The sequence below is a fragment of the Moschus berezovskii genome, chromosome 6 (genome assembly GCF_049115385.1).
Source record: "Moschus berezovskii isolate FMDL1 chromosome 6, NW_MosBer_1.0, whole genome shotgun sequence".
Taxonomy (NCBI): Eukaryota; Metazoa; Chordata; class Mammalia; order Artiodactyla; family Moschidae; genus Moschus; species Moschus berezovskii.
Genome location: NC_142465.1, coordinates 96,091,758 through 96,107,711, shown reverse-complemented (window position 1 = coordinate 96,107,711; position 15,954 = coordinate 96,091,758). Strand labels below are relative to the sequence as shown.

General features: G+C 42.6%; 1 pseudogene; it reads left to right on the top strand.

The window, feature by feature from the left end:
• Positions 1–13,671: 13,671 nt before the first annotated feature.
• Positions 13,672–15,651, top strand: LOC129536119 (heterogeneous nuclear ribonucleoproteins A2/B1-like; annotated as a pseudogene).
• The last annotated feature ends 303 nt before the right edge of the window (positions 15,652–15,954 follow it).

The window sequence follows — 15,954 nt, the reverse complement described above, 5'->3', positions numbered from 1 at the left end:
TGGTTGGATGGCATCATCGACCCAATGGACATGAGTTTGAACAAACTCTGGGAGATGGTGATGGACAGGGAAGCCTGGCATGCTGCAAAGAGTCAGATGCGACCTAGCAACTGACCACCAACAACCAGCTACTGATAGCTTACAGTGAATGATGTCGGATTCGTGATTTCTGAAGATTTAGCTTCAGGATCAGGGACCCGGCTTGATCACTCAGAGCTTTTGTATGACAGAAGTTTTATTACAGTTTAAAAGGACAGAGAAAGACATAGATGTCAGAAGGGGGATGGAGAGTGCCCCACTCATTAGTCTTATCAAGGCCTTATATACCTTTTAACTCGGTTACCAACAAGAGAAAGGTCTTCTCTTTGGTTCTTCTTCACTTTCTGCCATAAAGGTGGTGTCATCTGCATAGCTGAAGTTATTGATATTTCTCCCGGCAATCTTGATTCCAGCTTGTGCTTCCTCCAGTCCAGCGTTTCTCATGATGTACTCTGCATATAAGTTAAATAAGCAGGGTGACAATATACAGCCTTGACGTACTCCTTTCCATATTTGGAACCAGTCTGCTGTTCCAAGTCCACTTCTAACTGGTGCTTCCTGACCTGCATACAGGTTTCTCAAGAGGCAGGTCAGGTGGTCTGGTATTCCCATCTCTTTCAGAATTTTCCACAGTTTGTTGTGATCCACACAGTCAAAGGCTTTGGCATAGTCAATAAAGCAGAAATAGATGTTTTTCTGGAACTCTCTTGATTTTTTGATAAGCCAGGGGATACTGGCAATTTGATTTCTGGTTCCTCTGCCTTTTCTAAATCCAGCTTGAACATCTGGAAGTTTACAGTTCACATATTGTTGAAGCCTGGCTTGAAGAATTTTGAGCACTACATTGCTAGCATGTGAGATGAGTGCAACTGTGTGGTAGTTTGAGCGTTCTTTGATAATGCCTTTCTTTGGGACTGGAATGAATGAAAACTGACCTTTTCCAGTCCTGTGGCTACTGCTGAGTTTTCCAAACTTGCTGGCATGAGTGCAGCACGTTCACAGCATCATCTTTTAGGATTTGAAATAGCTCGACTGGAATTCCATCACCTCCACCAGCTTTGTTTGTAGTGATGCTTCCTAAGGCCCACTTGACTTTGCATTCCAGGATGTCTGGCTCTAGGTGAGTGATCACACCATTGTGATTATCTTCGTCGTGAAGATCTTTTTTGTAGAGTTCTTCTGTGTATTCTTGCCACGTCTTCTTAATATCTTCTGCTTCTGTTAGGTCCCATTTCTGTCCTTTATTGAGCCCATCTTTGCATGAAATGTTCCCTTGGTATCTCTAATTTTACAGAGCTTAAGGACAAACATACCCTTGAGCAAGATGAGTTGTTTTGTTGTATAATCACTAGCTCTGGGCTTAAAGAAAGTTAGTCTTAAAGACTGTTGTCCTAACAACTCAGAGTTTAAGAAAAATGTTTTACATGACTAAGACAAATCTATGTAGAAAAAAAGTCTGTCCCTTTCTTCTCCCTGAGGTCACTGGAACCCTTCCTCTTTGAGGGCTCCAGACCCCTTATCAACCTACCTAAGTCTCTCACTATCTTTATAATCCTCTCAATCTGACAATATTAGGAGATAAAATTTATTCCTTGGTCTTTAGGTTTCCTTGCTAAGAGGACAACTCAGTGTTCCAGCTAGCTTCACTCATAATCACTCCACCTTAAGGGAGCTGGAAAGCTTCAACTTCTTGGTGAATTTGGGAATAATAATCTGGGTATGCTAAGCCCACCTCTCTCTTTCTTCCTTTTTAGGAGACAGCTTGTCCTGAGACAGTCTAGAATCCTCTACTGTATGGTGGGGGTGGAGGCAATGTGTCTGGCTTGGTCCAACACTGCATGAGTCTGTTGGCATCAGCCTGTCTAATTCTGGGGCTCAGAACTAGTAAGGTCACTTTGCTAACCAGAACTGGAGCCACATCCTCTAAGCCACTGTCAATATTGAAGATAATACTGTGTCCTCCATCTGTCATTTTCTTCTTTTATTTATCACTTTGTTCAGAGCCTGAGGATACAAAATTCCCCAATGGTGACATCAAATCTGGAGAGTCTTTTGTGGTAATACTGACAAAATACAAGATTGCTCTGTGCTGAACCAGACTGTAAGTAGTGGATTTAGTGCTGTTGCATGACAGGTAATTTCCCTTATACTGATATGAGTAAACACAAAGGTAAATACACACACACCCCACACGATTACATACACAGTATCTCCTAAGAGTCTGGATTTCCCTGGTTGTCCAGGAGTTAAGACTCCACCTGCCAATGCAGAGGACATGGGTTTGATCCCTGGTCCAGGAAGATCTCACATAAACAGAGCAACTAAACCCCTGCACATGACTACTGAAGTTTGCACACCCTAGAGCCCATGCTCAGAAGTAAGAGAAGCCACTGCAATGAGAAGCCCACTCACCACAGTGAAGCAAGCCCTGGCTGCTGCAACTAGAGAATAGCCCACACACAGCAAGGAAGAACCAGCACAGCCAAAATTAAATAAATACTTTTTTAAAAAAGAAGAGTTCATCACAGCTTTAAAAAAGAGAGAGAGAGAGTCTGTATGATTTCAAATCACAAACTAGAAGTCTTCACAACCCAATCACTTAATATCATAATATCTGCCTACATATCAAGTATCTTTGAAATCCATTTAACATTACAAAATATAAGCTAGTTTGAAAATTCATCCTCAAAGATCAAACCACTGCTTGTTGCTTATTGTTTAGTTGCTAAGTTATGTCCAATTATTTTATGACCCCTGGGCTGTAGCCGATCAGGCTTCCCTGTTCATGAGATTTCCCAAACGAGAATACTGGTCAGTTGCCATTTCCTTCTCCATTGGATCTTCCCCACAAAGGAATTGAACTCATGTCTCCTGCATTAGCAGGTAGATTCTTTATCACTGAGCCATCAGGGAAGCCCCGTCAAACCATACATCAAACTTAAATATTTTTCCTATAACCTTTAAAACTGTTCCAAACTTTATCAAAGCCCATCAAATTTTTCTCAGGTTAGTATGCAAAAAAACAAATACAGAAACTCTAAGAAATCTAGCTGAAACAATAACCTTCTCGGTCTAGTCAACAGATAAGACATTTATTACAATTTACTAAAAAGAAGAGTGATTAGGAAATTCACTTATGCTTTATTTTTTAAAAAATAACAGATGAGAAAGATAACCTTCCAATTTGGGGGAATTAGGAGAGTTGTTGACAGAAGGAGGGGATGACTATAAAGACAATTGTACATATTCTTTGCTTTTGGAAACTCAAGCCTCTCAAAAGAATGAGGCTGAATTTCTCTGAAGAGAAGACATTTTCGATGCTATAGAGTTCTATGGTTAAAGAAGGAAGCTTCTTGACATAAACAAGTTTGGGGAAGAGAAGTATAGACTCCCTGTAATAGAAAGCACAAAACTCCTCCTAAGCATGGCCCCAAACAGTTAATCACATAGGAAAAAAAGTGTTTAGTTCAGTTCAGTTCAATTGCTCAGTCATGTCTGACTCTTTGCGACCCACGAACCATAGCACGCCAGGCCTCCCTGTCCATCACCAACTCCCAGAGTTCACCCAAACCCATGTCCATTGAGTAGGTGATGTCATCCAACCATCTCATTCTCTGTCGTCCCCTTCTTCTCCCGCCTTCAATCTTTCCCAGCATCAGGGTCTTTTCAAATGAGTCAGCTCTTCACATCAGGTGGCCAAAGTGTTGGAGTTTCAGCTTCAACATCAGTCCTTCCAATGAACACCCAGAAATGATCTCCTTTAGGATGGACTGGTTGGATCTCCTTGCAGTCCAAGTCACTCTCAAGAGTCTTCTCCAACACGACAGTTCAAAAGCATCAATTCTTCGGCACCCAGCTTTCTTTATAGTCCAACTCTCACCTCCATACATGACCACTGGAAAAACCATAGCCTTGACTAGATGGACCTATGTTGACAAAGTAATGTCTCTGCTTTTTAATATGCTATCAGGTTGGTCATAACCTTCCTTCCATGGAGTAAGCGTCTTTTAATTTCATGGCTGCAGTCACCATCTGCAGTGATTTTGGAGCCCCAAAAAATAAAGTCTGCCACTGTTTCCCCATCTACTTCCCATGAAGTGATGGGACCAGAAGCCATGATCTTAGTTTTCTGAATGTTGAGCTTTAAGCCAACTTTTTCACTCTCCTCTTTCACTTTCATCAAGAAAGTATAGGGTTCCTAAATATGGCCACCAGGAAGATGAATGTCTCCGTGGTAAAACTTTGCACTGAGAAGTGCCTGTCTCTGAAAAACCTAGACCCTGCCCTGAGAGCAGCCACATGACTGATCACAATGGGTATCTCTTTTTCAAGAATGGGTAAAGTGTCTTAGAACTGAGTAAAATCTCTCAGTTCAGTTCAGTTCAGTTCAGTCGCTCAGTCGTGTCCAACTCTCCGCAACCCCATGAATCACAGCACGCCAGGCCTCCCTGTCCATCACCAACTCCCGGAGCTCACTCAAACCCATGTCCACAGAGTCGGTGATGCAAAGGAGTCCAAATTGCAATTAATATCACCCTTCTTGACAAACCTGATGAACGGGAACAAAACAAATATTACACTGTGTCTATTACTTTAAATTGCTTGTTAATTTATAAAAGGATAACACAGAGTACCCATATTCCACTGTCTGCCTATATGCTGGCTTGTGTTTTGTCAATGTGGTGTTATCACTTCCCCTGAGGCTTGTAATGACATCTCCCAGGATATCCTTCCCATAAATTCCAGGGTTAAATAAAGCTAGCCAGCCAAAGTGACAGAAGCGGTAAAAGTGCCTGAAGGGCTCCAGCTTTAAGGTCTTTTCCCAGCTTCTGGCTATGTCAGTCAAGAGTAACCCAAGTCCACCATCAAATCCTAGACTGCATTTCCCACAGAGGTGGCAGCTTCTACAAACCTCTCCACCAGCTCCCCCTTCACATTCCCCTTCAGTGTAATTTATCTTTGCAACGTTGCTTTAAACAGACACTTTGGGGGATTTTCTGCTTGGGGGATTTTTCCCATGAGTTTTGACCCAAACATTAACACTAAAGGTTCTGGCTTTTGTGTTAGTGGCTTTTTCTGATCCTGATTCCACTCATCCGGATCATCACTTTCCTGGTTCCTCCTGCAAGTTCAGTTCAGTTCAGTTCAGTGGCTCAGTCGTGTCCGACTCTCCGTGACCCCATGAATCACAGCACGCCAGGCCTCCCTGTCCATCACCAACTCCTGGAGTTCACTCAAACTCATGTCCATCGAGTTGGTGATGCCATCCAGCCATCTCATTCTCTGCCGTCCCCTTCTCCTCCCACCCCCAACCTTTCCTAGCATCAGACTCTTTTCCAGTGAGTCAACTCGTCGCATGAGGTGGCCAAAGTATTGCAGTTTCAGCTTTAGCATCAGTCCTTCCAATGAACACCCAGGATTGATCTCCTTTAGAATGGACTGGTTGGATCTCCTTGTGGTACAAGGGACTCTCAAGAGTCTTCTCCAACACCACAGTTCAAAAGCATCAATTCTTCAGCGATCAGCTTTCTTCACAGTCCAACTCTCAGATCCATACACGACCATAGGAAAAACCATAGCCTTGACTAGACGGACCTGTGTTGACAAAGTAATGTCTCTGCTTTTTAATATATTATCAAGGTTGGTCATAACTTTCCTTCCAAGGAGTAAGCGTCTTTTAATTTCCTGGCTGCAATCAGCATCTGCAGTGATTTTGGAGCACACAAAAATAAAGTCTGACACTTTTCGACTGTTTTTCCATCTATTTCCCATGAAGTGATGGGACCAGATACCATGATCTTTGTTTTCTGAATGTTGAGCTTCAAGCCAACCTTTTCACTCTCCTCTTTCACTTTCATCAAGAGGCTTTTGAGTTCCTCTTCACTTTCTGCCATAAGGGTAGTGTCATCTGCATATCTGAGGTTATTGATATTTCTTCCAGCAATCTTGATTCCAGCTTGTGCTTCTTCCAGCCCAGCGTTCCTCATGATGTACTCTGCATATAAGTAGTAAGTGCTAATTTCTAAGGTAAATCCCAGTGTTTTAGTGGCTGGTTTACTGAGTGACTACTGCCGGTTCCAGTTTAGTACTGAATATGGTTTCAGAAGAACAAGATCATAGAGAGGGGACTCTGACTTTTTTAAAATTAGCTATTTATTGGACTATGGTTTCTTTACAGTGGTGTATTCGTTTCTGCTGGGCAGCAAGCTGAATCAGTTACACATATAAATGTATTCCCTCTTCTTTGGATTTCCTTTCTGTTTAGGTCACCACAGAGCATGGAGCAGAGTTCCCTGTGCCATACAGTCTATTATCACGAGTTATCTATTTTATACATAGTAGTGTACATATTGGAGAAGGAAATGGCAACCCACTCCAGTGTTCTTGCCTTGAGAATCCCAGGGAAGGGGGAGCCTGGTGGGCTTCTGTCTATGGGGTCACACAGAGTTGGACATGACTGAAGTGACTTAGCAGCAGCAGCAGCAGTGTACATATATATATGCCAATCTCTCAGTTCATCCTATCCCACCTTCCTCTCTGGGTAACCATAAGTTTATTCTCTACATCTGTGATTGTATTTTTCCTTTGCAAATAAGTTCATCTGAACCATTTTTCTAGATTCCACATACAAGTGATATTATATTAGTCTGACATTTTCCCCCTCTGTTTTAATTAGATATAAAGAAATGCATGAGTGACCCTGTTGCTGTTAGTAAACAAGACAATAGTACTCCATAATATCCAGTGGCAAAAGTCACTTAAATTATCACTTGAAGTCACTCACAATTGCATGCCTATCAAAGTCAAGGCTTGGGTGACCAAATTGCTGCCATCCATCTAACATCATCATGGAAAGAAAGAGAATAAAGACTGTGGAGTTCTTTGTCTACCAGAGGAGCTCGGAGAAAGAAAATGATCATCTCTAAGTTTAAAATTCTCTCATCTTGACTCAGGTAAGAAGGCAAAAAACATTTATAATGTTTCTGCAGGAGATCCTCCTCTCCTCTTCACGCAGGGTTTTTATTTCTGAAAATGAAACCCAAAATCTGTATCTGTAGGTGACTGAATTACAATGCAAATTAAATTCATAGCTTTAAGAGATCTATGTTAAAGATATTGACTAGGAAAATAATGGGGTCCTGAAAATTTGGGCAGATAGAAAGGAAATGCGGGCCTTGGACACCTAAATTCTGCTGAACTTCCTCTTCTAACACAAATAGCTCTTCATCTCCTCTCCAAAGAGAGCAGCTTTGCCTTATCTGAAGATACTGCAGTGATCTTTGCTGATGTAAGTGACCTTGCAGGGAGATGACGATCCTCTTTCAAGACTCATCTCTACGACCTCTCATTGCTTCTACACTTATAACTAGCTTCAGATCCTAGTAGGATCTATGGGACTGAGGACAAAGCATGGCCCAGTAAGAGGTCCCACACATGACAAAATATCAGGTTTTTCCAGTTTACAGTGATGGAAACCTGGGGAATAAAAGTATGTATGGAAATGAATTTTATTGTAATGACAGCAAAGCTAAGCCATCAGAAAGTACCCCCCCACCCTGAGTTCTTTCATGTTAGCTAATGGATCATGCTGTCACTAGGACTGGAACCAGTGGGAAGATGCTGCTGCTGCTGCTGCTGCTGCTGCTAAGTCGCTTCAGTCATGTCTGACTCTGTGTGACCCCATAGACAGTAACACACCAGGCTCCCCTATCCCTGGGACTGTCCAGGCAAGAACACTGGAGTGGGTTGCCATTTCCTTCTCCAATGCATGGAAGTAAAAAGTGAAAGTGAAGTCTCTCAGTCATGTCCAACTCCTAGTGACCCCATGGACTGCAGCCCACCAGGCTCCTCCGTCCATGGGATTTTCCAGGCAAGAGTACTGGAGTGGGGTGCCACTGCCTTCTCCAATGGGAAGATGGCAAAAGTTTAATTTGATTTGTCTTGTTCTGATGAGCAAAAGTGTGATTTCAATAACCTCCATAGAGCTGTGAGTCCTCAACTGATTTCCAGACTTAAGAGTGTTCCCAGACCTACAGTCTACTGAGGAAGAAAAGGCCAGGTCCCCATGAAGAAGATCCTTGTTATCCTTTTAAAATGTGTACTATAAATCTTCCTTTCACACTTTATTAAAGAGACCAACAGGTTTCCCTAGTGACTCAGTAGTAAAGAATCTGCCTGCTACTGCCAGAGTCATATAAAAGCCATGGGTTCGATCCCTGGGTTGGAAAGATTCCATGGAGAAGGAAATGTCAACTGCCTCCAGTATTCTTGCCTGGCAAATCCCATTAACAGAGGAGCCTGGCAAGCTACACTCCATGGCATCACAAAGAGTCAGACACAACTTAGAGACTAAAACAACAACAACGTGACCAATAGCCATTCACCCAGTTAACCATTTTCCAGAGTATTGTGCATTGAGTAAAGTAATTACCCACATTTTTCAGAGACTTCTGTTCAGTAGCTCACATCCAACATGAATTCCTAGGGACCCAAACTCAAACGTGGTCTACTAGTCAGAGCACAGAATTAGGAAATCAGGTGGGAATTTTGGCTTGGATTTCTCCCAAAGGAATCTCAATGATTCTCCATGGCTACTTCCCCAATCACAGAAGGTAATTAACACAGTAAGTCTTATGAACTGAACTGTGTCTCCCCAAAATTCCTATATTGAAGCCCTAAGCCCTTGCACCTCAGAATGTGACTGTATTTGGAGACAGGCCTCTAAAGAGGTGACTAGATTAAAATGAAGCCATTATAGAGGGCCCTCCTCCAATCTGACTGATATCTTTATAAGAAGAGGGGATTAGGACATGAAGAGAGCAGCAGAGATGATGTGCACACAGAAAGGCCATGTGAAGACAGAGCAAGAAAGGGGCCATCTTCAGGTCAAGAGGAGAGAGCCCTCAGGAGAAACCAACTAAAACCAACACTTTGATATTGGACATCCAGCCTCCAGGACTGTGAGAAAATTAATTCCTACTGTTTAAGTCATCTAGTCAGTGGTGTTAGGTTATGGTATGCCTAATAGACTAATACCAAATGGATCCCCTATGGAATATTAAGGGAAAAAGCAAGCGAAAATTTCTATAACACGTTTTCCATGATGGCTCAGTGGATAAGAATCGCCTGCCAACGCAGGAGACATGGTTCAATCCCTAATCTGGGAAGACTCCCACGTGCCTCAGAGCAACTAAGCCCTTGTGTCACTATTATCAAGCCTGTGCTCCATGGGAGCAACTACTGAAGCCTGAGTGCCCTAAAGCCCATGCTCCACAAGAGAAGCCACCATAATGAGAAGCCTTCACACCACAGCAAAGAATAGCCCCACTCACCACAACTAGAGAAAGACTGAACAGCAATGAAAACCCAGTACCACTAACAATAAAAAATAAATAAATAAACAAAATTATTTTTTAAAAAGTGACACCCCAGTGGATCAGTGGATAAAGAATCTTCCTGCAGTGCAGGAAACACAAGAGATGCATTTGATCCCTGGGTCAGGAAGATCCCATGGAGGAGGGCTTGGCAACCCACTCTAGTATTCTTGCCTAGGAAATCCCATGGACAGAGGAGGCTGGTGGGCTACACTCCGTGAGTCACAAAGAGTTGGACGTGACTGAGCAATTAAGCACACACAGATTTTTTTTTTAATCTTCTATAACTTCTACCTACAAAAAGAGTAAAGTATATTTCTGTAAGCACTGCAAAAATTAGCGCTACCACCAAGGACTTGAAGGATGAAGTATGATTATTCCTACCAAGTGAAAAAGAAAGTGAAAGTGTTAGTTGCTCAGTCAAGTCCAACTCTCTGCAACTCCATGAATTGTAGTCTGCCCAGCTCCTCTGTCCATGGAATTCTCCCAGTGAGAATACTGGAGTGGGTAGCCATTACCTTCTTCAGGGGATCTTCCCAATGAAGGGATCAAACCCAGGTCTCCTGCATCACAAGTAGATTCTTTACTATCTGAGCCACCAGGGAAGCCCAATTCCTACCAAATCCCCATTTAATCCACCTCTCTGGACTGGGAGAAAATAAATAGCTCTTAAGGAATAACAATAATTCAGGTTTCAGCTTCAATTGCAACTTCTGGTCCAGATGTATATTTTTCCAACTGGAGCAAATAAACACAGACCTGAATTCTTGCTATTATTTCCAGGGGTTCAAAGGCATGTTGAGACAGCCCCCCTAAGATGGATGTGCTGCTGACCTTGTACCAGCTGTTACTAAAAAACAGATACAACAACACACACATCACTTGCACAGGCTGCTCTGACCCATCTACCAAGTAATCTATAAAATTATCTGTTTTGAGTGAGAGTCACAGGAAGAGAAGGCTCTGCACCAGATGCAGCTTATCGTGCAAGCTACCCTACTGTTTGGTCCATATAACCCAGTAGATCCAATGGTACTTAAAGAGATGCAGTAGGAAGCCTGTCGGAGAAGGCAATGGCAAGCCACTCCAGTACTCTTGCCTAGAAAATCCCATGGATGGAGGAGCCTGGTAGGCTGCAGTCCGTGGGGTCGCTAAGGGTTGGACACGACTGAGCGACTTCACTTTCACTTTTCACTTTCACACATTGGAGAAGGAAATGGCAACCCACTCCAGTGTTCTTGCCTGGAGAGTCCCAGGGATGGGGGAGCCTGGTGGGCTTCCGTCTATGGGGTCACACAGAGTCGGACACGACTGAAGTGACTTCGCAGCAGCAGCAGCAGGAAGCCTGTGGTCATTAAAGGTGAATCACAATATAGGCCTTCAGTATTCTGAAGCCATTAATCTTTACTTCAACTTCTACATACAACTATTCTCCATTTAACTATCCTCCCTAGCTTGCTCATGGGACCTAATACAAACTGAATGCTTGAACACGAACTAGAAATTTATCTGAGCCACCAATCATGAACTAGTATTTTCTAGACCACCACGTTTGTGAAAATAGGGGCCAGTTAGCTGATAAATGAAAAATGTGAGCCTGTTCTGCAGATGGTTTTGTATAAACACAGATACAACCTATAAGTGGCTAGTTGGAGCACTGCAGTCCATTCAGGCATGGACAGCAGTAAAAGGAAACTATCCCAGCAGGCACATCGTTGGGCAGAGAACTGGATACATTCATTCTGACTGGAAGGAATGATTTCCAGAGGTACAGATCTACACTTATTCGCAAGCAATGGCTAACCATTTCTCGAGGTGATCGGAGACTTGGAAAGAGCACAACTTTAACACGGATGACAACAAGGTCAGGGGAAGAGTTATCTGGACAGACCTCTCAGGACTGGCAAATCATGTGAGAATAGCTGTGCCCCATGTAAATGCTCACTGTAACTGATTCTTGAAACTCAAACAGAAAACACAACCCAGTTGGGAAGGTCAGTCACTTATTCTCCAGTCACTTCTGCCACTGCCATATGGGCTCCTGCACAGAACGACAAGAGCAACAGGAACGGAGATTAGAGGAGAGTTCAGCAACACGGGCTTTTGCTCAGAAAGGTCAACCTGCAACCATGACCGGTCATCAGCAGGAACCAACACTGAGCCCTCAATGTGGCAACTAAGAAGAAATGAAGGTACACTGATTAACTGAATGAGACCCATCACAGAAGACATCAGTCTGTTTCATTTCTTCATGTGGATCTGCCTTGCCTTACATACTTCAGACAAAACTAGTTTCCAGGTTATTATAGATCCTTTATTCACCCTTACGGTATTCCAACCCGAATTACTTCTGACCAAAGGGCTCACTGTCCAGTGAATGAAACGTGGCATCATGCTCCTGATCAAAGGATTCCCTGCTTTCATCAGGTTCTACATCACTCTCAAGAGCTTGGCTTGATAGAATAGAGGAGTGGCCTGAAGACTCAGTTATCATGCCAGCTTTTAGAGCTCGGATATTGCTTTTAGGAGTCAATATATGCCCTGATTCAGCAAACAAAATACAATACTCTTTCTACCATAGCGAGGATTCATGGCCTGGGAATCAAGAAATACAGATGTGAGCGATTCCTTGCAACTTAATGATCTATTAGCAAAAATTTTACTTTATCATGTCACATGGAGATCAGTGTAGAAATAACTCCACAAAGAATGAAGAGACGGAGCCAAACCAAAAACAACACCCAGTTGTGGATGTGACTGGTGATGGAAGTAAGGTCCAATGCTGTAAAGGTCAATACTGCATAGGAAAATGGAATGACAGGTCCATGAATCAAGGTAAATTGGAAGTGGTCAAACAGGAGACAGCAAGAATGAATGTCAACATTTTAGGAATCAGCAAACTTAGTGGACTGGAATGGGTGAATTTAACTCAGACGACCATTATATCTACTACTGTGGGCAAGAATCCCTTCGAAGAAGTGGAGTACCCATCGTAGTCAACAAAAGAGTCCAAAATGCAGTACTTGCATACAATCTCAAAAACGACAGAATGATCTCTGTTTGTTTTCAAGGCAAACCATTCAATATCACAGTAATCCAAGTCTATGCCCTGACCAGTAATGCTGAAGAAGCTGAAGTTGAATGGTTCTATGAAGACCTATAAGACCTTCTAGAACTAACAGCCAAAAAAGATGTCCTTTTCATTATAGGAGACTGGAATGCAAAAGTAGGAAGTTAAGAAACACCTGGAGTAACAGGCAAATTTGGCCTTGGAGTACAGAATGAAGCAGGGCAAAGGCTAATAGAGTATTGCCAAGAGAACAGATCGGTCATAGCAAACACCCTCTTCCAACAACACAAGAGAAGACTCTACACATGGACATCACCAGATGGTCAATACCTAAATCAGACTGATTATATCCTTTGAAGCCAAAGATGGAGAAGTTATATACAGTCAGTAAAAACAAAACGTGGAACTGACTGTGGCTCACATCATGAACTCCTTATTCCCAAATTCAGACTTAAACTGAAGAAAGTAGGGAAAACCACAGGACCATTCAGGTATGACCTAAATCAAATCCCCTACGATTATACAGTGGAAGTGAGAAATAGATTTAAGGGACTAGATTTGATAGAGTGCCTGATGAACTATGGACAGAGGTTTGTGACACTGTACAGGAGACAGGGATTAAGACCATCTCCAAGAAAAATAAATGCAAAAAAAGCAAAATGGCTGTTTGAGGAGGCCTTCCAAATAACTGTGAAAAGAAGAGAAGTGAAAAGCAAAGAAGAAAAGGAAAGATATATCCATTTCAATGCAGAGTTCCAAAGAATACCAAGGAGAGGTAAGAAAGCTTTCCTCAGTGATCAATGCAAAGAAATAGAGGAAAACAATAGAATGGGAAAGACTAGAGATCTCTTCAAGAAAATGAGAGATACCAAGGGAACATTTCATGCAAACATGAACTCAATAAAGGACAGAAATGGTATGGGTGTAACAGAAGCAGAAGATATAAAGACGACGTGGCAAGAATACACAGAACAACTCTACAAAAAAAGATCTTCAAGAGCTGTTATCGGAAGGCTGAATGGAGGTTTTCCTTGCAGAGGAGGAGAGAGCTCCAAGTAGAGGGAGCTGTGATCGAAAGAGGAAGAACTCAGAAATCACACTTGCTCTTGGGACTAGATCAGCCTCCATTCACCAAACCGTCACCTCAAGTGTGAAACTCCAAGGTTACAGCGGAAGTATAAAATAAATATGGAGCAGCAGCAGCGCCGGGTCTGGAGTGGAGGTGCTTCAGCGTGTTGTTTCTCGAGCAGCGGCAGTCCTCACTACAGCGCCAGGACGAGTCCGGTTCATGTTCGTCCGCAGAGATGGCTCTCATCTCGCTCGGCTGCGGGAAATCGGGCTGAAACGACTGAGTCCGCGCTGGAGAAAACTTTAGAAACTGTTCCTTTGGAGAGAAAAAAAGAGAGAAAAGGAACAATTCTGTAAACTCTTTATTGGTGGCTTGAGCTTTGAAACTACAGAAGAAAGTTTGAGGAACTACTGCGAGCAATGGGGAAAACTTACAGGTTGTGTGGTAATGAGGGATCCTGCAAGCAAAAGATCAGGAGGATTTGGTTTTGTGACTTTTTCTTCCATGGCTGAAGTTGATGCTGCCATGGCTGCAAGACCTCATTCAATTGATGGGAGAGTGGTTGAGCCAAAACGTGCTGTTTGCAAGAGAGGAATCTGGAAAGCCAGGGGCTCATGTAACTGTGAAGAAGCTATTTGTTGGTGGAATTAAGGAAGATACTGAAGAACATCATCTTAGAGATTACTATGAGGAATATGGAAAAATTGATACCATTGAGATAATTACTGACAGGCAGTCTGGAAAGAAAAGAGGCTTTGGATTTGTTACTTATGATGACCATGATCCTGTGGATAAGATTGTGTTGCAAAAATACAGTACTATCAATGGTCATAATGCAGAAGTAAGAAAGGCTTTGTCTAGACAAGAAATGCAAGAAGTCCAAAGGTCTAGAAGTGGAAGAGAAGGTAACTTATAATTCAATTTTTTTCTTAGGATTTATTTGTATAAATGTTAGTTACTAACCAGGGTGTTTATTGTAGGCAACTTTGGTTTTGGAGATTCTCGTGGTGGCAGTGGAAATTTTGGACCAGGACCAGGAAGTAACTTTAGAGGAGGATCTGATGGATATGGAAGTGGCCGTGGATTTGGGGATGGCTGTAATGCATATGGATTGGAGAAGGAAATGGCAACCCACTCCAGTGTTCTTGCCTGGAGAATCTCAGGGACGGGGGAGTCTGGTGGGCTGCCATTTATGTGGGCGCACAGAGTCAGACACGACTGAAGTGACTTAGCAGCAGCAGTAATGGGTATGGAGGAGGACCTGGAGGTGGCAATTTTGGAGGTAGCCCTGGTTATGGAGGAGGAAGAGGAGGATATGGTGGTGGAGGACCTCGATATGGCAACCAGGGTGGGGGCTACGGAGGTGGTTATGACAATTATGGAGGAGGAAATTACGGGAGTGGAAATTACAATGATTTTGGAAGTTATAACCAACAACCTTCTAACTATGGTCCAGTGAAGAGCGGAAATTTTGGTGGTAGCAGGAACATGGGTGGACCATATGGTGGAGGAAACTATAGTCCAGGAGGCAGTGGAGGAAGTGGGGGTTATGGAGCGAGAAGCAGACACTGAGCTTCTTCCTATTTGCCATGGGCTTCACTGTATAAATAGGAGAGGATGAGAGCCCAGAGGTAACAGAACAGCTTCAGGTTATCGAAATGACAATGTTAAGGAAAATCTTTCCTCAGTCATGCATAAATATGCAGTGATATGGCAGAAGACACCAGAGCAGATGCAGAGAGCCATTTTGTGAATGGATTGGATTATTTAATAACATTACCTTACTATGGAGGAAGGATTGTAAACAGAAAAATGCCTTTGAGACAGTTTCTTAGCTTTTTAATCGTTGTTTCTTTCTAGTGGTCTTTGTAAGAGTGTAAAAGCATTCCTTCTTGGATAATGTTAAATTTGTAAGTTTCAGGTGACATGTGAAACCTTTTTTAAGATTTTTCTCAAAGTTTTGAAAAGCTATGAGCCAGGATCATGGTGTAATAAGACATAACGTTTTTCCTTTAAAAAAATTTAAGTGCGTGTATAGAGTTAAGAAGCTGTTGTACATTTATGATTTAATAAAATAATTCTAAAGAAAAAAAAAAAAAGATCTTCACGACCCAGATACTGATGATGGTGTGATCACTCACCCAGAGCCAGACATCTAGGAATGTGAAGTCAAGTGGGCCTTAGGAAGCATCACTACGAACAAAGCTAGTGGAGGTGATGGAATTCCAGTTGAGCTATTTCAAATGCTAAAAGATGATGCTGTGAAAGTGCTGCACTCAATATGCCAGCAAATTTGGAAAACTCAGCAGTGGTCACAGGACTGGAAAAGGTCAGTTTTCATTCTAATCCCTAAGAAAGGCAATGCCAAGGAATGCTCAAACTACCACACAATTGGACTCATT